This window comes from Lissotriton vulgaris, chromosome 7 (assembly GCF_964263255.1).
Source record: "Lissotriton vulgaris chromosome 7, aLisVul1.2, whole genome shotgun sequence".
Lineage (NCBI taxonomy): Eukaryota > Metazoa > Chordata > Amphibia > Caudata > Salamandridae > Lissotriton > Lissotriton vulgaris.
In genome coordinates this window covers 1,677,030,340-1,677,056,183 of record NC_141695.1, presented here as the reverse complement: position 1 = coordinate 1,677,056,183, position 25,844 = coordinate 1,677,030,340, and positions in this window count along the sequence as shown.

Below are 25,844 nucleotides of genomic sequence, written 5' to 3'. Positions count from 1 at the left end.
ATTCCAGGCCTCCACTGACTATGCTAAACTTAATTGGGTTGTGTTACCAACTAGCTCAGAGGTCACTGGAAACTTTCTTCTCTGCATAGGAAGTGATCAGCTTCCTTGGCACAGACAAGAAGGGATTCAGTTTTCCAACAACCGTGCAACATGACAACTTTGCTCCTCAGATCAAGAGTCGATCTCTAGGGTCGTGTGAAACAATAGACATAGATTTCACTCAGTCAGTCTAGTGCAGTTTACTTTCACGGTATGTAGAGAATAGAGAGACGGGCGTGTATCAATAAAGGTTAACATTTATTGAACAGTCTTTCTTCTCGTACAAGAGAAATGTATTATAACAATTGCAATAACTGTTATTATAAAAAGTACGTACAGTAAGATAAGTATTGTGAAATAGAACTGTAAAAGCATTGATATGGTTTCTTAGCCATACAATGGTTAAAAGTAATAAAACATATATACAGTCATATATACATTAGGCTAACATACTCAACTGGTGCTTCTAACTAAGCCTACCCCAGTGTGCCTGACCTAAGCCTAACACGTGAAAAGGGGAGTAAGTAAGTAGCTTAAGTTAAGTTGGTTTTGCCAAGGTTTGTTTCAAGAATTCTCGTCTAAGGGTTTAGTCAACACCATACCTCTGAATAGAATGATGGAGGATTGGTATCTCCTTCAGGGGTCTCTCTCGATATCCCAGTCACCCGCGAGGGTAAACCGGAAGCGCCGGGACTGGATTTCTCTGCTCGAGAAAGGCAGCGGCTTCTCTCAGCGCGTCGAGGAAGGAGGGGGGACAGCGTCCGCGGGCAGCTGGGCTGGATGTCTTCGCAGAGGACGGCTGCTCGGCTCCTCAAGCGTACTGCACCATAGGTCGCGCTGTAGCGGCGATAATGGTAATCAGCAGCTTCACCACCACAGGATAGCAGGCTGCAGCGACAGAGTGCTAGTTTTTACCAACACGGGGTCTTGCAGGCATCTGGCATCAGCAACAGTAGCTCTTGCTCGCTCATTGCTTAAGGCAACGTTGGTAATATTTATACCTGACAGGTGCCGGGTTTGACGCAAGTTTGCTGGACATAAGACGTCAATTAAAGATGTCACTAGGAAGTGATAGTTATCAGTTGCTCATTAGAGTTCCATTACTAATCAAAACATAGCAAGCGGGGATTTCCAGGTTTGCTAAGTTTTTATCTTGTTGAAGAACTCGGAGTGTTATCTAGGAATATCAGATAGTGACTGCTGCTCTGTCATTGCACTAATTGGTCGCAAAGGAAGTAGCAGAGAGTCATGCTGGAATGTGGCTCTGTTCGTGTGAGGCCAGAGATGACTTTTCAGAAAATCGCACTTGAACGGTTATGCCAATATAGGGAATAAATGGGTTTATAGCCGAATAGGGGCATAAGGTCACAGTATCGATCAGGAACCTAGATAAGCACGCAACAAGACAAAGTCCATCGTGATTGCAGATCAGCGATAACACTAAAGTTTCCTACTACATTAACCAGTCATTAAAAGACTCAAAATATCAATCCACCACCACTATTTCTTCTTATCGCCATGTGTACAAAGGAAGGACTGGACTTGAGTCTGTAGGGGCTGATTTAGAAGCCCCTTGCGGCTCTTTTGCTCCATTGTTGCGTGACTTTTGTGACGCAGCGGCAGAACAAAAGAGGCGCCATGGTGCGGCGTATATTAACAACGTGACGCATATGGGAGATGCATCACGTTGTAAAGCCCTGCGCCATCAGGGGGCGTTCCGGCGCAAGGGAGGGCGTTCCTGCGCAGGAACGCATCCTAGAAGTGGCTGAGGGAAATCCACAAGATTTCAATCAGTCACTTTGAGGACAATGATGCGTGACTTTAAACCTGCGCCTGCTTGAAGCAGACGTACGGCTTGACGCAGCATTGGGGAGATAGGGCACCCCAGAGCATTGCTGGAGCTGCACCATCGTTGCGACGCAACTCCAGCAATGCGCAGCATTTACGGCACAGATGCGTAACGCTTTGGTGACGTTTTGGACCCGTGGTGCACTGCATTGTAAATACGGCACACCATGGGTGGTGGTGGCGAGGCGCACAATTACTGGCGCATCCCTGCTACTTTGCAGGGATGCGCCGGTAATTAAAAATCTGACCCTTAGTGTCTAGCATTAGGCAGTTCTTTAAACTACACTCATGCATAATTTCACAGGCCAATGAAATGAGCACAAAATCGAAAACGAATAAGCATAGTAGCAGCGCTACTGAGAAGGAGAGCAGTGCACCTGAAATGCACAGAAGATTTTGAAATATAATTTACCCACAATGTAATCAGCAGCATTATTGCTCTTGGTAAAAATAAAAAAAAATTGCAAGATAATAACACACAGAGCAGGAGAAAACATAGTAAAGAAATAGCTACTACTACTCACCAAGTCCGGGGATCTCAAGGCCGAGCAGGTCGAGCAGATCGCGTTCCCGGTCCAGGACATCCGTCCAGCGGTGGGTGGCCTGGTTGTAGGTGCGCCGGACCCGAGTGTGGTGGTACATGGCCCGGCACACCTTCTCCCACCGCTTCCGGCGCTCCTGGATCCCGTACCCGCTAGCGATCTTGCCGCCTGCCATGATGGTCCTGGGGAGGCAGCGCTGAACATAAACAATTAGTGCTGCCACCTCCTCCGGGCTGAAGATCTCCCGGGGTGCGACCTGCTCCCCCCTCAAACTCCCGCACAGGAGCTGGGCACGGGGTGCGGGACCCTTCCCCTTCTCGGGATGCTTCCCGGCTCCCTTTACCATGGTCTGGGCAGAAAGGAAGCTAAATAATAAAGAAAATAGAATAGGGAAGAGAAGAAAAGAAGAGTTTAAAAAAGTAGTTTAAAATTAACCAAAAGTAGCAGAAAACACAAAAATATAGAGCTAGAAAAATAGAGGGATAGATAATAAGTAAAATAGATTAAAAAAAACTTCAAACAAGCAAAGGATGGCAGAGATTCAGAGAGGATAGAAAAAGCATGCCCAGAACCATAGCAATGAATGAGAAACAAGATGGCCGCGTGGGTAAGTTCGCGCGAGATTTTCCTCGCCAACACACGCGAAATTGTACTAGCGAGCCGCACACTTTGCGAGATTACACATCGTGCCGCGAAACGGAAATACGTCATGCAAACAAGATGGCCGCGCCCGTGAACGACCGCGAGGGTAACTTCGCGCCGTTGCGCTACAAGCGGCTCGCTAAAACGCACAAAACCTTGCAAACTAACACGCCCCCAAAAAACAAATCGCATATTCGCACGAATTTGCGGCTTCCGAATTCGATCTCGCGCAAGTTTGCGCCCCGCGAATCCCGCGAAATTGCAGAAAAACGAGTTTTGCAAAACTGAAAGCACTCAGCAGGTGCAAAAGTTCAAACTCATCATTAGTAACCAGTCCCTGTAGTGGAACAATTGTATGACCCTGCTCTGACCCTCACAGCAGGCTCATAGAATAGCTACAAGTAGGCCACAAAGGTCCTGGGAAAAAAAATGCACTGTAACAGAAAGCAAATTACTGATAAGGAAGAAGGTGCCAGACTGGAATTTTAAAACAGTGACACATTAATAAACCAACCCCAAATTAATTCATGTCAGTTGAAGCAGGGCAGGTGTGCTTGCTTTCCCCCCCCCCATAATCTACAGTGATGATGAACCAGAGGGTGGCATTGATGTACCAGAGGGTGGCATGGGTGAAACAGAGGGTGGCAGTGGTGAAACAGAGGGTGCTGGGAACCTGTGATGATGAACCAGACATAGAAACAACATAGTCGCGACCGTTGCGAGCCGACAAGTAAGTTCGCAATTGCGAACTGGTACCAAACCCTCGCGAACTGGCAGAAACCCTTGCGAACACAAAAAAAATCCGCAAATTCACGAGAATTCGCAGATTTTGCGGATTGCGAGTTCACAAATACGCAAATTTGCGAACGCCAGATTCGCAAAATTCGCCCATGCTTAACTGGTACTAAATGATCCTATCATATTGTGTGTAAGATTTAGCAGCCAAATAAAATATATTGTTGGGGTGGTTATGGACAATGATTTATTTAGGCCTTTAATTTTATTACCCAACTTTTGTGTGATGCAGATGATTGTATACACTTTCATATGGGGTGAACGGTGTTGGCATTAGATATACCTACATTTGTGAGTTATCATATGATTACAATATTTCAAGATGGCGCCCATTTTGGTGAACATGTTATACAATATTAGCTAGGGATTTACTTGTACTATGGTGGGAAATCCTGACAAGAGAGTAATGCCGGTGTGTATTACATATAAGAGGGAATACAATTATTTAAATAATTTGGAGTCATTTTATTATATTGGTAGGAGTTGATTAAGCTAATGACAATTGATATGATACAATACCCTTTTGTGGGGGTCCTACATTATGATCCTTTTTTTCTTATCTAAACATGGCTGCCGTTTGACATAATATTCAGACTTTGATAAACAGCTTATGTACTCTGTAGAAGGAGCCTGTTTACAGAATAGGACTGTTTTCAACACGAAGAATACTTTCAATTGATAACTGGATGGATATAAATATTGGATGTCTTTTTGGATATCTAGCTGAGGCACTTTAACAATATGTGTTATTTAGACATTACAATTATATTTAATATGAGGGGAGTGGCGTACAGAACAAAATGAGAGGAAATGTTAATGGATGATATGATGTTAGTGGTAATGTCTGTTTTCTGTTGTAGATAACAAGTCGTATTGGAGATTGATATAAAGAAGATCTGCATTGATGATGATTTACTAATGCTGTTCTCCTGATTTGATGTAGGTGAAATATAAATTGATAATATTTTTGAATCTATAAGTATCAGTCTGCCTACATTGAAAACCACTTATCTTGTTCATCCGGGTTTCTATAAAGTTTGTTAACAATTAATATATACGTATAGACAGTAATGATCCTTCGATTTGTCATGTATTATTTTGCAATAATATATGATGCTTAGTCGAGTTATATACTAATATTGTACAGTAGTGATGTTAATGTAAATATGGACCGCCATGGATTATTCAGGTATTTTTGTTACCTGCTATTGTGATATGTTGTAAATGTATGTTTTGAATATTGAGACTTGGGTGATTTTAATTGTGAATATTTTTTTTAAGAATTTCCAGCCCTCATGATTATTTATTGGACGAAACACGTTGACTGGGCTGACACGTTGTTTGTGACAAGTTGAAAACAAAATTGAAGAATAAAATCAAACATGTTTACAATAGAATGTGATTGGAACTTATTGGGTGGATCCTACAAGAACTGGAATGTTCTCACAATATCACAAACTGTTTGAAGTTTAATGAATTTTACTTTGATAAAGTGATCAAAGACTGTACCGAATTTTGAGTGCTTCTCTCTACTTTTGTACTATTTGCATATTTGTTTGGGTACTTTGGTAGTTGAACCTCGTTGGTTAAGCACCATAGCTGATGTATAATTGAGACCTGTGCGGTAGGGTAGGACCATTATTGCTAAATGCATTGATTGTAAATGTTGGTAGTGTAGTATTCTTAAAGAGTACTGTGGTTCCTGACATGTCAAAATGGTGTGTTGGACAAGAATCATGGTGTTTCCAGGCTGTGAATGACCTTACAATAGATTATATATTTCAACTTCAAAATATTAGACCTTTTTGTGGCTTATAGTGGACTTTACAGCCAGCTAGATATGGATTATTGGCCCATGGTGGAGAAGGACTTTCTACTTCCTTGAACAAGCTGCAAGGAAATGCTTGGCTCAATCCCTGCCAATTGGATCGAAAACATGCATCAATATCTGCAGTGTTAGCCCCGTTTTCATGTTGTATTTTGAAGCATTCTGATTTCCACATATTCTTTAGGAGAGCCATGCATGGCACACAGTGGAGCATCTGATATTTCAGATTGGAACACAGCAGTGGCTCAACCTTGTCACTTCAAGGTTCAGCTGTGCAGATACACCCATGAAAGATTTAATGATAACATGCTGTGCAGAGCCAGCCATGAAAAACCCAAGCACATGATACTGCAGAGATGCCGGGGTGTGGCCAAAATGGTGGCTTGACTTGACGCACAGACCTCTGCTCCCAGTAAGGCCCACGAATATCCTGCATAATCCTGTCACCCACCACTCCCCAAGCGCTGCCTATGATAGCGGATAACTCCGCTGTTCCTGAGAGACTTGGGTCGGATGTGATGGAGACCCGAAGAGGATGGGGCCCAGCGCTTGGAGCCATGGCGTGGAGGTGGCTAAGAGCAGTGCTGAAGACCCCGGATGGTCGTAGCCTAATGGGGGGAACTGGAACGCTCACGATAAGGCAGTGAAGGGAGTACGAGGACCCACCTCGAAGACCAAGTGATAAGTCTGGGCGAGGCTGCTCCTCCCACCGCTGAGATTCATACTCACTACTGTACAGATTGACACAGCTTGGGGTGATGGAGATCTGAGCTGGGAATGGGCCCCACCACGGACATGCTTGGGAGGAGAAACCAAGGGATCCCTGGAGGCTGCAACGGCCTGGGAAATAGGCCCCAGCCAGGACCACTCCCTTTGAGTCCCTGCTCAGTGAGCAGAGAGCTACATTACACACTACTGGAGTGTTGGTTATGTGCCTGAAGCATGCTGCCTGATGAGACTGTTTGAGAGACCTGTGGTGGGACCGATGCTACTCATGTATGCTGGGTATGCTGGTCGGAGAGAGAGCCAGGACCACTCCTGGGGTTAATACGACTGTGAGCGGCTCAGGCCTGGGGGAAGGAACACCAAGTCGCAGTGCTGGGCTGAGCTCATACGTTGTCTCACTCACCAGTGGTACCAAGTGAGAAGCTGGAATTGACTATTATTACACTTTATAAACCCTGAGAGACAACAAAAGGATTACTATGGTGAAACTCAAGTCGACGTAGCTGCTTCCTAGTGCTCCTCATGATGGAAGGCCTATAATCCCGACCCAGTTGGGGGAAGCGTTTGTTAATCCAGGTAGAAACAACCCTAGAGAAGCATACTAGCCAGTTTGAAAATATTCTCCAAGCCATAAACCTGGGCGTAGTTTGCGGAGTTCCGCTATGTGGAACTCCGCGAAGTGATAAAAAAAACTTTGCGGAGTTCAGCAAGTGGCGGAGTGCTGTGCGAACTGCCGTTCAGCCACTGGCAAGCACAAGTGAGGAAAAAACTCTGCTGTGCTATGCAGAGCAGAGTTTTCTGCACTTTTCGAGCTCTGCAGAGCTCAGAGTGCAGAAAACTCTGCAAACTACATGAACAGAGTGGAATTCACTGCCCAGGCCTATCATTAATACCAAGACCGCCCTCAAAACAAAGATTGACACTGGCAGTGTTCCAATTACGCCCAATCACAAGAAACTCTCAGATCAAATGGATGACACAGAGTCTACTTTAATGGTGCTATGCCCCACTGTGCACGATATGCAGACTCAACTGCAACAAGTGCTCACGGTGGTGACGGTACTCCGGAACAGAACTGAAGATGCAAAAGGCTGCTCCAGGCATAACAACTTTCATCTGCTGGGGATCCCGGAAAAAGCAGAAGAACACAACACAGAACTCTTTCTGGACAACTGGCTAACAGAGACAGTATTGGCTGGCAAACCATCTAAGTTGTACTCCATTGAGAGAGTGCATCATGTCCTTGGGCGCGGTTCCTTGCCCAATTATTGCAATGCTGCTCAATTGCAGGGATAGGGACTTGCTTTTATAACTCTTTTGAGCAAAGTGGGTATTGAAGTATGAGGGAACCAATGTGTCTGCATACCCAGATTATACCGCAACAGTGCAGGCTGAACGGAACTCCTACATAGCGGTCAAGAGACAACTGCGCATGCTGGGGCTATGGTATGCCCTTCTCTTCCCAGTGCAGCTATGAGTGGTAAAAGGAGACACAATGCATTTCTTACACTATGGAGGCGACATGGACCTGGCGCCACTACAAGGGCGTGCACACAACACGATGATGAGGTGACCGGAAAAACCTGGGAATGTAAGAAAACTCGGAGGCGGCAGCAGACGGACCCGGACCCACTCCACGGAAGAGCAGGTGGCAGACGCAAGAGCACAAGTAGTGGCGGGCATCACATATTACCACAAAATAATGTCTGAGGTGCTGAGCTCAGTTCATGGCACAGACTCGGAGGCAGACACCAGCGGTACGGGCACCTCTAGCGGGACGCAGCATCAAGGATGACAACATTATGGGCTGGCACTAACACTCAGGCTGGCAGATGACCTCTGAGACCGGGGGCCAGGAACATTCGCACTAAAGCATGAACACACATACACCGGATGCGGTAGGGGTTGTGGTGGGTTCCATGGGGGCCTAAGCTCTGGAGCGACCGGCCAAACACAGTGATATATCTGAACTAGACAATGAGGTTGGTCATGCTCCTACAGGCAAGGGTGGGTGGGAACAGGCTGGCTTAGCTGGCGACCCATCTCCTGATGCACTCTGGCAAACAACTGAACTAGTTTATACGGGGTACTTTGGCACCACAGTCCTGGGTCGGAAGTTGGGAATGTTTTCTATTGTGGCCACGATGGGCACTGTTTTATTTTTGCCCTATGCTACAGAATGACAGTTGTTGTATGTCACCAATGGGGAGAGACCGGTGGGGGTATGCTTGCTCTTAAACTGGCATATAATGCATGTACAAATATTTACGTGGAATGTACGGGGTCTTAATTCTCAGACTAAACATTACACTGTACAGACATACATCAAGCAGCGAAAAGCCCATTTTCTTCCTACTGGAGTGGGAGACACACCTAACAAGCACGGAGGAGCAAGCACTGCAAAAGAGGTGGAGGGGCAAGGTATATTACACTTCCTACTTGGCATCCGTAAGGGGAGTACTCATATGGGTCCTCCCCGGGGTGCTGTTAACATATGTCGCAATGAAATGGTGGGTAAGGAAAGGCAATATATACGATTGGCAGGACTATATGGAAAGGACATAGTTTTCCTCAATATATATGCACCCAATATAGGCCAGTGCACATTTTTAGATAAGTTAGCCCCAGTACTAGCTAAGCTTTCCCACTACCCCCTAATGGTGGGAGAAGACTATAATTGTGTTGCTGACACAGACCTGGATAGATCACACCCATCATTACCGAGCACCACACCGCACAGAACTGCTTAGGGGTTTCGGAAGTGGGTGGAGCGTTGGGAATTAATGGGCGCCTGTAGATTGTTGAACTCTCTCCTTAAAGATTACTTCTACTACTTGGGGTTGCACTTCTTGCACGTACGCTTTGATAAGATTCGTTGTGACACAGCATTGCAAATGAAGGTGCTAGCGGCAGAATACCTATCTAGAACACACTTAGATCAAGCTAGCCTGGCTGATGAGGGGCGAGACCCCGAAAACAGTCCCAGGATGCTTGTTTCCGGTCCAGGCAGGACCTGGCTTGGCAGTTCGGGCTGGACTGTTTCCATGAGGAGAAGGATCAAGACTGATTTGCATATGGCTGGGTCTAAACCGGGGTGGCATGATAAGCAAAAGCACAATTAATTTAACCCAGATCTCTTGCCTGGGGGTGAATGTTTTGATTTGTTCTGCATTCCTTCCATCATTTGTGTGTCTTTTGCTTTCTTGCCCAAAGTACACCGGGTATGCCCAGAAGTGGGTCCCGGGCTCACTGTGCCACTGGATTCAAGCTAGCCTGACTGATGAGGGGTTATAACCCGAAACGGGTCCCAGGATGCTTGTTTCTGGTCTAGGGAGGACCTGGCTTGGCAGTTTGGGCTGGACTGTTCCCATGAGGATCGGGGTCATGACTGATGTGCATATGGCTGGGTCTAAACTGGGGTGGTATGGTGAGCAAAAGAATGATGATTTAATCCAGATCTCTTGACTGGGGGTGAATGTTTGATTTGTTCCGCATTAATTTAGCATTTGTGTCTCTTTTTTTCCCTAGACTAGCAAAACTGTATAATGCTGCTAGGGACCCTGGGGAGCTCCCGAGCAGTATGCATAAAGCACTAGAAACTACATTGTCCAAACCAGGAAAAAACATCATGGAGGTTGGGTCTCATAGACCCCTCTCCATCTTAAATGTTGATTACAAAATTCTTAGCCATAAATTGGCTAATAGACTGATGCCCAGAATACAGAGGATGATTCACCCAGATCAGGTAGGGTTTATTCCCACATGTAACACATTTCAAAGCATCTGATGATTGGTACAAATAATTGATCACTCCGCAGTACTCCCCGAATAGGCACTCGCATTGGCAATAGACAGTGAAAAGACCTTTGACTCACCGCCTTGGGACTTCCTATATGTTGTGATGGCAGGAATGGGACTGGGTAGTGGATTTATTTGTTGGACCAAAAAGCTTCACATGAACCCAGTAGCCGGGGTGGTAACGGGCTGCACAGTGTTGGACAGGTACATAGTGGGATGTGCCACCAGACAGGGTTGTCCCCTATCACCAATGCTGTTTGCGATGGCATTGAAGCCTTTGACTAATGTGCTCCTATGGGGTGAAACCTACCACAGACTCAGGATTAACGAGTCTCCCCTCTACTTGTCCCTATATGCCGATGATATGTTACCATACATGTGGGGGGAGGCCTCCAATGTCCAAGGGGTGATTGGAGCACTGAAGCAATTTGGAAAACTGTTGGGACTGAGGGTCAGTTGGGAGAAACCGGGAAAAATCCCTTACAACACAGTCATTACATCGCAGTGCCTTTACAACGCAACTTTTACAACGCAAGTGCCTTTACATCGCATGCCATTACAACATATGCCATTACAACGCATGTCATCACAACGCCTTATAGGGTAAGCAATGGAGAATTTTAAGTTTTAGGGTGGGTATGGGTTTCGGGTAGTTGGGAATAGTATCCAATACTTTCCCTACTTTTGCACTCTCTGGAGTGGGAATAGACATTTTTACCCCTACGCTATCCAACACTTACCCTACTGTTGCACTAAAAGTATTATGTGTTGTAATGGTATGCGTTGTGATGTAATGCATTGTAATGGAATGCGTTATATTGGTAGTTTTCAAAAATGCGTTGTAATGGTGTGCGTTGTGAAGAAATCATGGGATGTAATGGCAGTTGCGATGTAAAACTGCATTGTAAAAGCATGCATTGTAATGGTTTGTGTTGTAAAAAAAATTATTTGGAGGAATCTTGTGCTTTTCCTCACAGTAGTGCTGCCGGAGATCCAAGCCTACAGCGTTGGTTGACTCATTACGGTGGGCACCGGACACAATATAATACTTGGGCACCCGCATCTATCACACACCACAACAACAACAGCAACGTCTTAGCAGCCATGGCATCACTGAGACCTGTGACCAGAATCTAACACTACCATTGCCAGTCATGGGCAGAATAGTCTTAATCTTGATGGTAGTTCTCCTCAGACCACTTTAGCACTTCACTGCACTCCCCATAGAAATCCCTAGGAAAATGTTTCAGATATTGAGGCTTTACTCCTCCAACTCATATGGGGCACCGGACAAAATGAGCAGCTTTCGCGAAACTTAAACTACCCACCTCATAGAGGGGACTATCGGTGCCAGACTTTGAATTACATTACCTGGCGGCACAGCTCCAGGAGGCAGCCCACTGGAGAGAACATCATTAGGGGAATTACTGAGGTTATAGCCTTGAGGGCCTGTCTGAGAATGAGGTGGCACGGCTGCTGTTGACCACGGCGAGCCTATAACATAAGCATACAAGGAGAATCCTGGTAACAACCCTACAATATGCATGGAAGAGAGCACTGCAGTACACACACCCCTAGGCACAATAGCAAGGGAGCTCCCATTACAGGCTTTGCTTACTATGTCGTACAGCTGCAACTGGGGTGACCTCAGACACTGTCTGGGGCTGAGACACACCATAGTGGTGCATCTCTATATAAATGGCGCAGTAGCAGATTTTAAGAGCATAGGGAGCAACATGGAGCTCCGGCGAGCAATTTCTTGCTCCATTGGGAAATCACCATGACCATACGATGCTGCTGGTAAGCAAACTAATGGAACCTCCGACACGCAAGGGCCTCCAGGGCATTTGTGAGATCTCCAGAAAGTAGCATGTCACATCAGTCCTATACAAGGCACTGCAGGAACAGACTAAAGTAGGGCTGGGTGCACAAAGAGAACAGTGGGGAAAGGATCTGGGTAGTTAGATAAGCGACACAGAACTAAAATATTGATGCACACTCCTACGGTATCACGCAACGAATGTTGTAAATTAATCCATTATTACTATCTCCATTGAGCATACAACACACCAAAATGGGTAAACCTAATGCACCCCAACGCAGATGTGAGCTGCCCTAGATGTGGTGGGAACAATGCTGCATTTATGCATCTGGTGTGGAACTGTCCAGTGTTACAGCCCTACTGGACTAGGATGGTGGAGATAGTATCCATGGCAAAGGGAAGACAAATCGCTGAAACTCCAGGTGCATGTCTCCTAGGATGGTTTGTACAATGGAAAGCAGAAGCAGCAACAAACAGATTCACTGATCTGGCATTCATAGTTGCTAGATGTTAAATAACATTAGCCTGCTAAGCCGCAGATGGCACTAATTTGCAAAAATGGCTAGAGGGACTCTGTAGGTGGGCCAGTTATAAGTAAGCTACACTACAGTGAGATGTTAACAAGGGACTGCAACCCCAGGGTTGGGCCGGAATCTTGGTTCAAATCCTGACCAACCTCCCTTCCTTGGGGACCTAGGGGATTGTAAGGCACCAGGCGGATGATGGGGAACCAATATATGAGCACACATAAGCAAGACGCCCGCAACGTATGTATTGTGGCACCTGGAGCCGAGGGCCCTCCCCTATCATACACCACAAACAAGGATATCTGGCAAATGTCTCCACCATGCACACCCCCCAACACTGGAGCATCACTTTTTCTAACGCTCTGGTGGCGTTGCTCTCTACCCCACACTTACAAGGTGGCATTAAGCCACTTGAAGTGGCTTAAGGCCCCCTTGCAAATATGCCCCTTACCGCAGCAGTCCGCTGCGGGAAAAGGGCAGGCAATGGATGTTGTTGTTGGTAGTCCACCACAACACCCATTGCTTTTTTATGCTGCCCAGATTTACAAGGCTGAGGCAGTGCCAAAAACTAAGGCCAGGTAAAACCTGGGGGTTATGTACACGAAAATGTCAGAGAGTGGGGTAACGCCAAATTTGGCAACACTGCGCTCCGACATTTTCAAAATGCAGGGATGCATTGTATTTAGAAAAATACGGTGCAGCCCTGGATTTCCCCTAGCTCTGTCGCTAAAAAAGATGCTTAGCGTCAGCACATGTACTCTTGTGCCATGTTGCAAGGGTGCCTGCCATGCAGGGGCGATTGTTTATGTAGAGCATGGGACAAATTCCTGCAACAATCTTTACAGGCGATTTGCTGTTTTTATGTGTGCTGCAGAAAATGCTGGTTTTACCTGGTCTTAGTTTTTGGCGCTGACCAGCCTTGTAAATATAATTTTAATTTTGGAAAAGATCTTGACGGGCAAATACTTTACACGTTTCAAGTGACTATAAGAATTAACAGAGACAGTATCATTTTTAAGTTTTACTAAGTTAATTATATTCATATTTACAAAGAAGTATTGTTCAAAGAGAGAGTAAGATGTAAATCTGGGGAACCATCAAAAAGCAATGCAGCGCCCACAGCAAAACCTATTGCCCGCCCCCCTTTGTGCAGTGGACTGCTGCAGTAAGGGACATAATTACAAGGTTTACAAGGTTAAGTCGTTTAACGCCACCATGTAAATATGGGGTAGAGAGCAACAACACAGGAGCGTCAGAAAAAGTGACGCTCCTGTGGCGTTAGGGGCTTGTAAATATGCCCCTCGGTCTTAGGATGGCGATACGATCAGAAATTATTATTTCTCCTCATTTTTTGCTCTTTCTATGTGTGATGCATTCTGAAAGCACACAAAGAAACAGCAAATTGCACTAGGGTGCCTCCATTGGGGCTAGGCAGCTGAAATTAGTGCCGGCACAAGGGGAAACGCAGGTCTGCACTGTATTCTTGTAAATACGGCGCAGCCCTGCGTTTCAGAAGTGACAGAGCGCTGCATTAAGCCACGAAGGCTAACGCCGCGCTCTGTCACTTCTTTATAAATATGCCCTGAGAAGTCTAAAACAACCTCTAGAAGGAGAATGCTCTCCTGTCAGCTAAATGAAAGAAGATAAAAAAATGTAGATTATTGCACCCATGAACACTAGAGGGCAGTGATTGCCCACGAGTTCCCATTCCACTTCGATTTTTAGAAGCAAAGCTATTGCGGATGCTTGACAGGGATTCTTTTTACCCACAGGGGTAGATTAACAAATCTATATGCAGACGTTAAAGGTAACAAATATAGATCTTTTTTGCCTTTCATATAGCGCAACTGCGACCCAAAGGTATTGGAGCGCTTTCTATGAGCACCAGTTACGTTACACAAGAACACATTCATTTTTTGGTAGGCAGAGGGAGATTAAGTGATTTGCCCAGAATCACAGAATTTTGAGCGGACGTCGCCGAGACTCTAACCTGGTTCCCCAGCTCCAAAGGCGGCAGCTCTGGCAGTTACGCCACATCCGCACCCATACTATCTGAAAAGTCATACATTCTTCATGCAAAACGTAGATTCTCATAATAAAGCTCGTAATGTCTACATTTCGCCTCGAGAGATGTCACTTCGGAGTGACAGTTTTGCGTAGTATGTAGATTATTCTTATTCTATTCGCTGATGGTGGCATAGGTAGATTGCCATGGGGCTTAATGTTTGTATTGTATGTGTGCTTATAAGATATCTTGCATATCGAATAAAAGCTTATGACTGACTGACTGACTTAATTCAAGCTAAGACCCTGGGCTTCGTCCTTCTTGGGGGAAGCCCCCGCATGGCTGTCAGGTTTCCCAGGTCCATGAGTGAAGCGCAGCTCCAGTCGGGGGGGTTTTCCTTTGAATTCTGGGTCTTGTAGTTCTGTTTTCGACTGGAATAAACAAGACTACTAAATCGCAAAATTCAAACATTTGGCAGAACTTGGCAGAACTTCCAAGGGAGGAAGCCCCCTTCGACTCCTCAACCTCCTCCGACATAGTCTGTGCCTGCCACATCTACACTCACCAGCATCCATGTACACACTATTATATTCCCTTGCCCTAAACTGCAAAAGTTAAAGTCATAACACCAAAAAGAGAAAGGCAGCGTAGAACCCACACATTCCTGTTAGCATTACTTGTACTTCAGTAAAACATTCCAAACCAAACCTTAGTGGTGTACAGAATGTATTTCATTATAGTTAGTTTATTTCACTTTTCTCCCAGCAGCATTAATTATTGCAAACTCTTTCTGCAGTCATATAAAGTCTCTCATCCTTATGAAAATCTGTCGCCAACTATAAACACAGTCAAAACCAAGATTCGTACAGTTTAGAATTAAGAAAAACATTGTGGTTATCTACAAAGCGAAGTCACGTTTTCTTTATCTCATTATTTCTTATCAGTCCATTTTCTGGTCATTTTACCTTTCGGATTGTGTCCTATAAAGAACCCCAAAACTGTCTAAAAAGAATGAAGAGCCTGCCGCAGACACTCCTGCCCAACTTCCAGACCACATGCTAAAAATGAAGAAAAGATAGCACATCTGCCTTTAAAAAAGCACAAAAGCAGCAGTCCTGAGGTGGATAATGATAACATCTGGCATGTGCAGTGCTATGAAACCACCTCACTTCTGGAGAAGGCACTGTATGTATACAAGCTGATCATATTGAAACATATCAGGGCAGTATTTTTCGTTATCGTGCTTTCCACGTTGGCCACCTAACACAAGTATTTAAGGAGTGTTTATGGTAGTCTATTTTATTATTTTTTTGTCAAAAATATTTTTATTAGTTTCAAAAATATAACAGTACACAGGAAAGATAAACAGCATACCGGGGAAGGAGACCCCAATGAGAAATGTACGCCAAACTTTACAGTCTGCTATAGCATCCAATACAGTTTGTGAACTAGGAATTGGCGGGGCATAATATCAAGCCCCAGCGATAATTATCGCTGAGCGTGCTTAGCGCGCTTTAAATTATCGTCGGCCATCGCTGGAATATATCGCCAAGCTATCGCTGTATTATCAACGCTTAGCGCTGTGGGGATAAATATTGCAGAGATAGCGGGTTTTTCCATGGAACATCACTGGTTTTCCAGCGATGTTCCATGGAATACGTCGATAACTTGATGATGAGGCCCTGTGGCCTTAGCCCCCCAATCCACCTCCAATGCTAGCTATGCCTTAGTCAGGAATTTAACAGATGTAAAATTCCTGCATTAAGGCATAGTTAACGCGATTTCAAATATTGCTACCCCTCGTTGATAATATCGCGAAGCTGGGTTAGCGATATTTTCCCATGGAGTTTTGCCAGGCACGCCCCCTTTGCATCTCATTAACTATGCAATGCGAGGCGTGCTGACAACGTGTGCTAAGGCAGGGAAATACGCTGTTAATAAAGCGATAATATTATTGCCCCTTTTCGCCCAAAAACGGATGCTAAAGCGGCGATAATGTTATCGCCAGCCCTTGACAATATGCCCCGGCATATTTTAATATTCTCAACGTGCAACTCCCAGGTTTCCCGCCGGTCCCCTGATTACAATCAACATCTTGACCCCAAGGGAGATCCACATCACTTTTGCGACCCTCCCCCCCATCCCCCCCTTCATAATAAACCCCCCCCCACACAAATATTCAAAGTAAGGTGTCACGGTCAAAAAAGACAGTTCAAGAAAAGGTGCTGGTGAAGGCCGGGCCAGCAGCAGTCCTGAGGTGGCTAATGATAACATCTGGAATGTGCAGTGCTATGAAACCACCTCACTACTGCAGCAAGCACTGTATACAAGCTGATCATATTGAAACATATCAGGGCAGTATTTTTCGTTATCATGTTTTCCACGCTGGGCACCTAAGACACAACTATCTAAGGAGTGTTTATGGGTTTATGGTGCTCTATTATTATTTTTAAGAAGGGAACATACTTTTTAAAATGTTTACCATTGAACCTCGAGACACATTATTTCCATAGGGTTGGTAATCAGCTGATACAGTGAAACAAATGATAGCTGCTCTAAGTTTCTTTCAGACACAGAACCAGACACCGAGCAGGAAGCTTCAGAGCAGGCGTTCATTGGCTCACATGCATAACAGATGCCTTGAATCCAAGACAAGGAGCAAGTGTTGCACTTAGCAACACCCTTGTAGCTCCTCCTTTAAACACAACGCTTAGCAGGGCTGGGTGTGTGAGTCAAGGGCAGGGGACAGACAGCTCTGGGGTGCACCAGTGCAAGCTTCCCTCACACAGACATATGAAACAAGTACAACACTGCATGGCACCTATGCAAGCTTCCTGCATATACATAGAACGAGTACATTAACGGTCGAAAGAATAAGAAGATGTTCTCAATCGAAGCATGGAGAAGACAGGGGAGCAGTACAAGCTTCCCTCACACTAACAGAAAGCATGCAAGTCTAGCCAGAAGCAATGCAAGCTTCCCTTATGAGCACACATGTGCACATACACAAACACACAGACACATGGTGCAGCATTTGGCAGCAGTGTAGGGCCACTCTACACATAGTGCATACACAAGAAGGCTAGCAGCATGGAAAGCTAAGATTTCCTCACATACCAAAGAGGTATTATCAGCATCCTCTGCATTTGTTCCACATACAGAACTGACAGGACACTGACAGCTGCAGTGCAAGCTTCCTTCACAAACAGAGCAGATACAACGCACCCAGCAGCTTTGCAAGGTTTCATCATACAAAGAACAGATAGAAGGCAAGTAGCAGTGGTGCAAGCTTCTCTTATGTGGAGATTAGGCCCAAGACAGAGTAGACCAAGCTTCTACATACTGTAAGCCCCAGATAGAACAGAGCAGGCAACACCAGGAAGCTTTCCGCACGCAGTTTCAAATGGACATGGTGTATTCGTGACCATGAATCTATTCCTCGCTACACTACAGTCACCCAAATCACACCTCTATCCAGGCACATTCAGAAACAAGCACTGACTCATGGCCAGGGCCATATTATCAAGAAAGGGCGATACATTATCGCCGCTTTTATCGGCAGGACACTGCCGCTAAAGCGGCGATAATGGGCTTGATAATATGCCCTTGTGAATTCCCATAGAAGCCCAGGTTCTGGTGTTAACCTGGGCTTCCATGGGAATTCACAAGGGCATATTATCAAGCCCATTATCACCGCTTTAGCGGCAGTTTCCTGCCGATAAAAGCGGCGATAATGTATCACCCTTTCTTGATTATATGGCCCAGGAGATTTTATTTCAAGTTGCCTTCACTTGGCTCTTCTACGTGAAAGCTCCAAGAACTTGCACTGGGATGGAAGGCGTTCTCAAAAGCCAGAGCAGAAGAAACAGAAAAAGCCTGAAGATCTGGAGGAAGGAGTGCAGGGGTAAAAGTACCCACCACCCCCCAGAAACAAGGGGTGCTATCCATCTCAGACTGAACACTTTTTAAAACAGAGGCTAACCTGGCAGGTGACTGACTCCACTCTAGACCCACTGGTCCTTGGAAAACAGGAGTGTTAGATGTGTCTGACTCTACCACAACCCTCTGCACACCCTACGCCATATTATTCACTCTCCCTTTGCCTTCTGAACTACAGTTTTATTTATTATAACCCACACCACTAAACTCGCCCTCATTTTGAGAGTGTCACCCTCCTTGGCATAATCATGACCCTCCAAACATGGAAATGCCCCCACATACTTCACTGGGATCGCCCATCCAGAAAACCTTCTTGTCTACAACATTTTTTAATTTCCATTGAATTCAATAGAGTCTCGCTTCAGCACCACTAGTTGTTGTTCTCAAAAGACAGGGAGGTATGCGTAATAGACTCCACAAGTCTAAGAAGGATGATTCTGGCATCAGACCCAAGAGAATATGCTTGTTTTCTTATTATTCAGAATAAATCAGTCACAACAATGATTTTGTTGTGAATAAAGAGGATTGCAAATCTTTCAATTCCAAATGTGTGAGACTATGGATTAAACATTACTGAGGTCTGAGGAGGGGGTGCAGGGTCTTTAGAGTGTCTCAATCCCTCCATTTCTTCCATTCAACCAACTTTCCTCTGAAGTCTCTCTCTCTGTTGGACACGTGCTCCCTTTTTAGGTCTCGACTATGCTATCCCGCAGGGATAGATAGGCGAGGTTATAGTAAGCAGTTAAAAAGCTCTACCAAACTGCGGATCAAGTACAGTTCATGTGAACACAATCACTCGCATTGTCAACAGCTGCCACAACCACGCGCATTTTTTTAAGAGCTTCCATTTGCTACAAGACACTTCGTGCGCGTGCGCCGCGCTCTCCCTCTGTTGCCACACGCATTTAGCTTACCAGGCTGCACGCCCCCTCACTCTCCATATGGTTGCTCACGTTTTTTTGATCTCCGTCGCGCGTTATCACAGGCTCCTCTCCGCCGACGCGTCTCTCCTCTTCCATGTAGTTTCGTCCCGCCTTTTCTTTCTCGCATCTTTTTGTTGTGATTTTCAGCTTTGTGGGACTGACTACTTGACCTCGTGCCTATGAGTTTTGCATGCGGCTATTATATTTATTTACTACTACTTAACCTCGTGCCTATGATTTTTGCATGCGTCTATTATATTTTAATTTTTATTTAAGTTTACGCGCCCAAACTCGTTCATTGTTTCGTATGCAAAAACGCGTCTCTCCTCTACCATGTAGTTCCGTCTCGCCTTTTCTTTCTCGCATCTTTTTGTTGTGATTTTCGGCTTTGTGAGACTGACTACTTGACCTCGTGCCTATGAGTTTTGCATGCGTCTATTATATTTATTTACTACTACTTGACCTTGTGCCTATGAGTTTTGCATGCGTCTATTATATTTATTTACGTAATTTTTTTTAATTTAAGTTTATGCGCCCAAACTTGTTCATTGTTTTGTATGCACATTTTTCTTTTTTTTCTGCTTACATTCTCATGCAAAACAAACAAAAATCACTCTCTACACAAACAGCACTTTTATTACTTTATTCACTACCACATCACTCAGGGACACCACCCCATCACTCAGGTACACCACCACATCACTCAGGGACACCACCACATCACTCTAGGACACCAACACATCACTCAGGGAGACCACCACATCACTCATGGATATCACCACATCACTCACAGACACCACCACATCACTCACAGACACCACCACATCACTAAGGAACACCACCACATCACTCAGGGACACCACCACATCCATCACTCTGGGACACCACCACATCCATCACTCTGGGACACCACCACATCACTCAGGAACACCATCATATCACTTAGAGACACCACCACATCACTCAGGGGCACCACCACATCACTCAGGGACACCTCCACATCACTCAGGGACACCTCCACATCACTGTGGAGAAGTTTGGCTCAATGGTTAAAGCGGCAGACCTTGATGCAGAGCTCTGGCCCAGGACCAGGGTTCGATTCCCACCTTGGCGGGTCTCTGACTCAAAATTTCCTCTGACCTGCTATTCTCGCCCCAGTGCCTGTTCTAATCATGGGTCCCACGCTGCAACTCTGGGCAATAGCTTGCTTAATCTCCACAACGGCCCCAACAGCACTGGGATGCCTGGTTTCACCATGGGGGTGCCCAGGAGTGGACACTTCACAGGGAAAAACCAGGAAGGGTTCCTACAGCGGTATGAGTACAGCGCCTAGATGCTCTGGTGGTGAGTCATGCGCTATATAAGTACCAAGTTATTATTTATTATTTATACTCAGGGACATCACCACATCACTCAGGGGCACAACCACATCACTCAGGGGCACTACCACATCACTCACAGGCACCACTCATGGGACCCACCACATCACTTAGGAACACCACCAAATTACTCAGGGACACCACCACATCACTCAGGGGCACAACTGCATCACTCAGGGACACCACCACATCACTTAGGGAGACCACCACATCACTCAGGCACACCACTACATCACTTAGGGAGACCACCACATCACTCAGGGACACCACCACATCACTCTAGGACACCAACACATCACTCAGGGACACCACCATATCACTCAGGGATACCACCACATCACTCACAGGCACAGGCACCATCACATCACTTGCAGACACCACCATATCACTCAGGGACACCACCACATCACTCAGGGACACCACCACATCTCTCAGGGACACCGCCACACCACTCAAGGACACCACCTCATCACTCAGGGACACCACCACATTACTCAGGGGCACTGCCACATCACTCAGGGGCACTACCACATCACTCAGATGCACCACTCATGGGCACCACCACATCACTCAGGGACACCGCCACATCACTCAGGGACACCACCACATCACTGTGGGATACCACTATATCACTGTGGGACACCACCACATCACTGTAATAAACCACCACATCACTCAGTCCAACCACATATATCACTCAGCACCACAACAGCATCACTCAGCACCACAACAGCACTGTTCTAGCTTGCTACCAGCAAGCATTACCATAGCCAATAGGACTCACCATAGGAGAGTGTAAGCTATTGGCTTTGTGAATAACAATGCTATTAATTTATATATTTTGAAAGCCAAAACATATTTTAAAAAATGTGCAATTTACAATACCAATAGCTCACACTTTCCGAATGCAAGAACTATTGCATTGCAAATCCTTCCAAGTCACTGCAGTCATTTACGTGAGCCTGTGTCAGATTGTGTTTTATTTACAATACTAATACAGCGTTTAAAGAAAATAGAAATACAGTTGACTGACAAGTCACTAACCAACATTGCCCCCTCTCACACAGACTACACACACTGGGCCACTGTCACACAGACCACACACACTGGCCCCCTAGCACACAGACCACACACACTGCCCCCCTCTCACACAGACCACATACCCTGACCCCACATCACACACTGCCCCAATTTCACTGCTCCCTCACACATTACCCACTCACAGTACTTTAGGCCACACGCACTGCACACTTACAACCCGCGCACACACACAGCCCGCACCCTTACACACTCACACTGTGCCCTCATACAATTCACCCTCACACACTGCCCTCTTACACACTGCCCCCTAGTTCGTACGATGTCAGTAGGTGCCATTTCTAAATTATAACTAAAACACAAACGTTACTAGATCAAAGAGTTTCCAAAATGCATCATTATTTGTTTTTGGGGGCAATGTTGGTTAGTGACTTGTCAGTCAACCTTATTTCTATTTTCATTAAACGCTGTATTAGTATTGTAAAAAAAAACACAATCTGACACAGGCTCACGTAAATGTCTGTGAGTGATGTGGTGGTGTCCCTGAGTGATGTGGTGGTGTCCCTGAGTGATGTGATGTGTGCCCTCGCAAGTCGCCTGCAACTGGGCCTTCACATTCACAGGCTCCTCGCACAAAGACGACACACACACTTCACCTCTCTCACACAGACCACACACACTCCCCCCCTATGACACAGACGACACACACTGCTCCCCTCTCACACACACCACACACACTGCCTCCCTCTCGCACAGACCACACACACTGCCCCCCTATCACACAGACCACACACAGGCCTTACACCCCACACCCTTACACACTCACACTGTGCCCGCATACAATGCCCCCTCACACACTGCATACACACATTACCCCCCACAAACTGCCACCTCACACACTGCCCTACACACATTAGCCCACACAAACTGCATCCTCACACACTGCCCTACACACATTAGCTTCCACATACTGCCACCTCACACACTGCATACACACATTAGACCTAACAAACTGCCACCTCACACACTGCCGTATATTTTTATTTAAGTTTACGCGCCAAAACTCGTTCATTGTTTTGTATGCTAAAAAAACTGCTTTCTCCACAAACAGCACTTTTATCCAGTGTCGCCTCTGTCTGTCTTGTTGTATGTCCTCGTCTTCAATACTTTCCAGCCTCTGTGTTCTGCTTTACCCACCCAAACAGGTATTTGTCTGATTTTTTTTTTCCTGCTTACATTCTCATGCAAAACAAAAAAAAACAATCTCTCCACAAACAGCACTTTTATACTTTTATTCACTACCACATCACTCCGGACCCCCACATCACTCAGGGACACCACCACATCACTCACAGTCATTTACGTGAGCCTGTGTCAGATTGTGTTTTTTTTACAATACTAATACAGCGTTTAAAGAAAATAGAAATACAGTTGACCTACAAGTCACTAACTAACATTGCCCCCCTCACACAGACTACACACACTGCCCCCCTATGACACAGACCACACACACTGCTCCCCTCTCACACACACCACACACCACACACACTGACTCCCTATGACACAGACCACACACACTGCTCCCCTCTCACACACACCACACACACTGCCTCCCTCTCGCACAGACCACACACACTGCCCCCTTGCACACAGACTACACACACGGCCCCCCTCTCACACAGACCACATGCACTGACCCCTCCTCACACACTGCCCCCATTTAACTGCTCTCTCACACATTACCCACTCACAGTACTTTAGGCCACACACACTGCACACTTAATACCCGCGCACGCACACAGCCCGCACCCTTACAGACTCACATTGTGACCTCATACAATTCAGCCTCACACACTGCCCTCTTACACACTGCCCCCTAGTTCATACAATGTCAGTAGGTGCCTTTTCTAAAACACAAACGTTACTGGATCAAAGCGTTTCAAAAACGCATAATTATTTGTTTTTGGTCGTAAGGGGGGGTTAATGCCTGTTGGTGGTATGTGTTATGTGCTTACTTTTGGATTATTGTATAACTTTATTTAACAAATGAACAAAGTGCACATGGACGTTGTGGTCTGAAAATGTGGTGGTGCGCGCACCGCGCTCTCCCTCTGTTGCCACATTGTTATGGCTGTCTTTCTGCCAGCCCTCTGGAGAAGGAGAATGATGGAGAGTGACTCCAGCCTATCACCCTCATAGCATAGGGATTAGGCCGATAGACAGGGATCCTGTCTTATAGATATAAGGGCATTTTCGTGCCATTTTCCTTAGAGTAAGGCTTATGAATTTAAGTTAGGGGTTAGATATATGGGTATTAGTCATGATTTACTCATTTGCTAACATGCCGATCTGTTTCTCATGGAGCTATGTATATTATGGGCTCCGTAGGCCTTAAGCGAGACAGACTCCATTTTGCTTTCTGCCTGGTAGCTCGAGAAGGCTTTCTAGGTGAAGTGTAATGTTTTAGTTTCAAGCTGTTGTTCGCTTGGAGAGAACCGGTTCAGGCTGACCCTTATCGAAGGAATGTATTTTTCTCCACTCCGAAGACACAACTTCAGGCCGGCCGGCTGGGAAAGTGTCCTTGGTACGGGGAGGTACAAGAATTTGGTGGGCGGCAGGTTACTGGCCGTGAATTTCCATGAAGGAACGGGCTTTGATATTAGCGAAGGTGTTAGTCTTTCAGTCAGTCAGTCCGTAGGCGGCATCTAGCCGTTAGCATCTCTACCATTATTCATTTTCATGGTGGACAAGTCGCCATCTTTGAAGTCGGAGAAAGATTTAAGACCGAAACTCTCTGAAAATAGACTGAACGAGAAGTGGCGCGGAGCGCACTAATGCAGAGAGAGAGAGAGACGGTAGCTAATTAACAGCAAGGTTCCGAGGTCCTGAGGGAGAGCAGACGAGTTTGAGCCTATCAGTGCAGACGTGTACCTGTGACGGCTGAGGGTGACTGCAAGGCGAGCCAGGACCCAGAGACGAGACAGGAGCCTAGATGACTGCCGAGTCCCGATTTCCCGTTAACCAGGTGAAGTCCGACCAATCTTTATAGTGCGTGCACCCTAATCTTTCCCTTTTATTTCTTGTGCAAATGTAATGCTGCATAGTAATGTGATTTATGTTTATGGTTAATAAATACCCTAATTCATATAGAATTACCGTGTGCCTGGTGCTTATGTTCAATCTTGGTAAACGCAACTCCTAGGTGAAAGCTAGGCGCATGAATGGACGAGTAATCCCAATCAGGTAAGTGGTGATCACACAAATAGGGAGTGAGTGAACCTCTGATGTCAAAAGCAACGAGTACACTATACAATCTGGACCCATATCCAAAGTTATTATTGTAGTTTTATCCTAAGTAGACTGTCGAGATATCATCCCAATAATGTTTCATAGGAATGTGGTCGTCGTTGATGTGCGGCGTTAATGAGAACGGCAGGAGGGATACTGCCGTGTAAAGCCACCGGATTGTGGTATAAGACTAAGTGAGAGCGTCAGGGGGGATACTGACGTCTATGTTTCGCAGGATCGCGAACGCTGGAAAAGGGAGCATTGGGTTCTGCAGGCCCGTGTGTAGACACGCCGGATTGTGTGTCAGATCTGCCCTGGGGTAGAACGGTCTGGGTCGAGGCGACCGCGAGGCCAACTGATGTGAATAAGATATTGTAGAAAATCCATATATGTATATTGTCATTCCCCATTCTTAGGTGCGACCTGTATATTCATCGTTATATCTACTCAGTGTAAATACGATCTAAGAAGGGAAGGTGAGTACGTTTTGGCTGGGTCACAGGGGCCCCTGGGGGCTGATCCCATCTAAACAGAAAATCCAGCCATTACATCTGGCGTCACGAACTGTTTACGAAGCCTGTGTGCATTGTGTTGTTTTTATCTCGTTGGTTTGCGCTCGGCTTGTACGTATAAAATTTTGTTTATAATTGTGTATATATTTTTTGTGTATCATTATGTTTGTGAAAAAATCATCGTCGGTTTTCA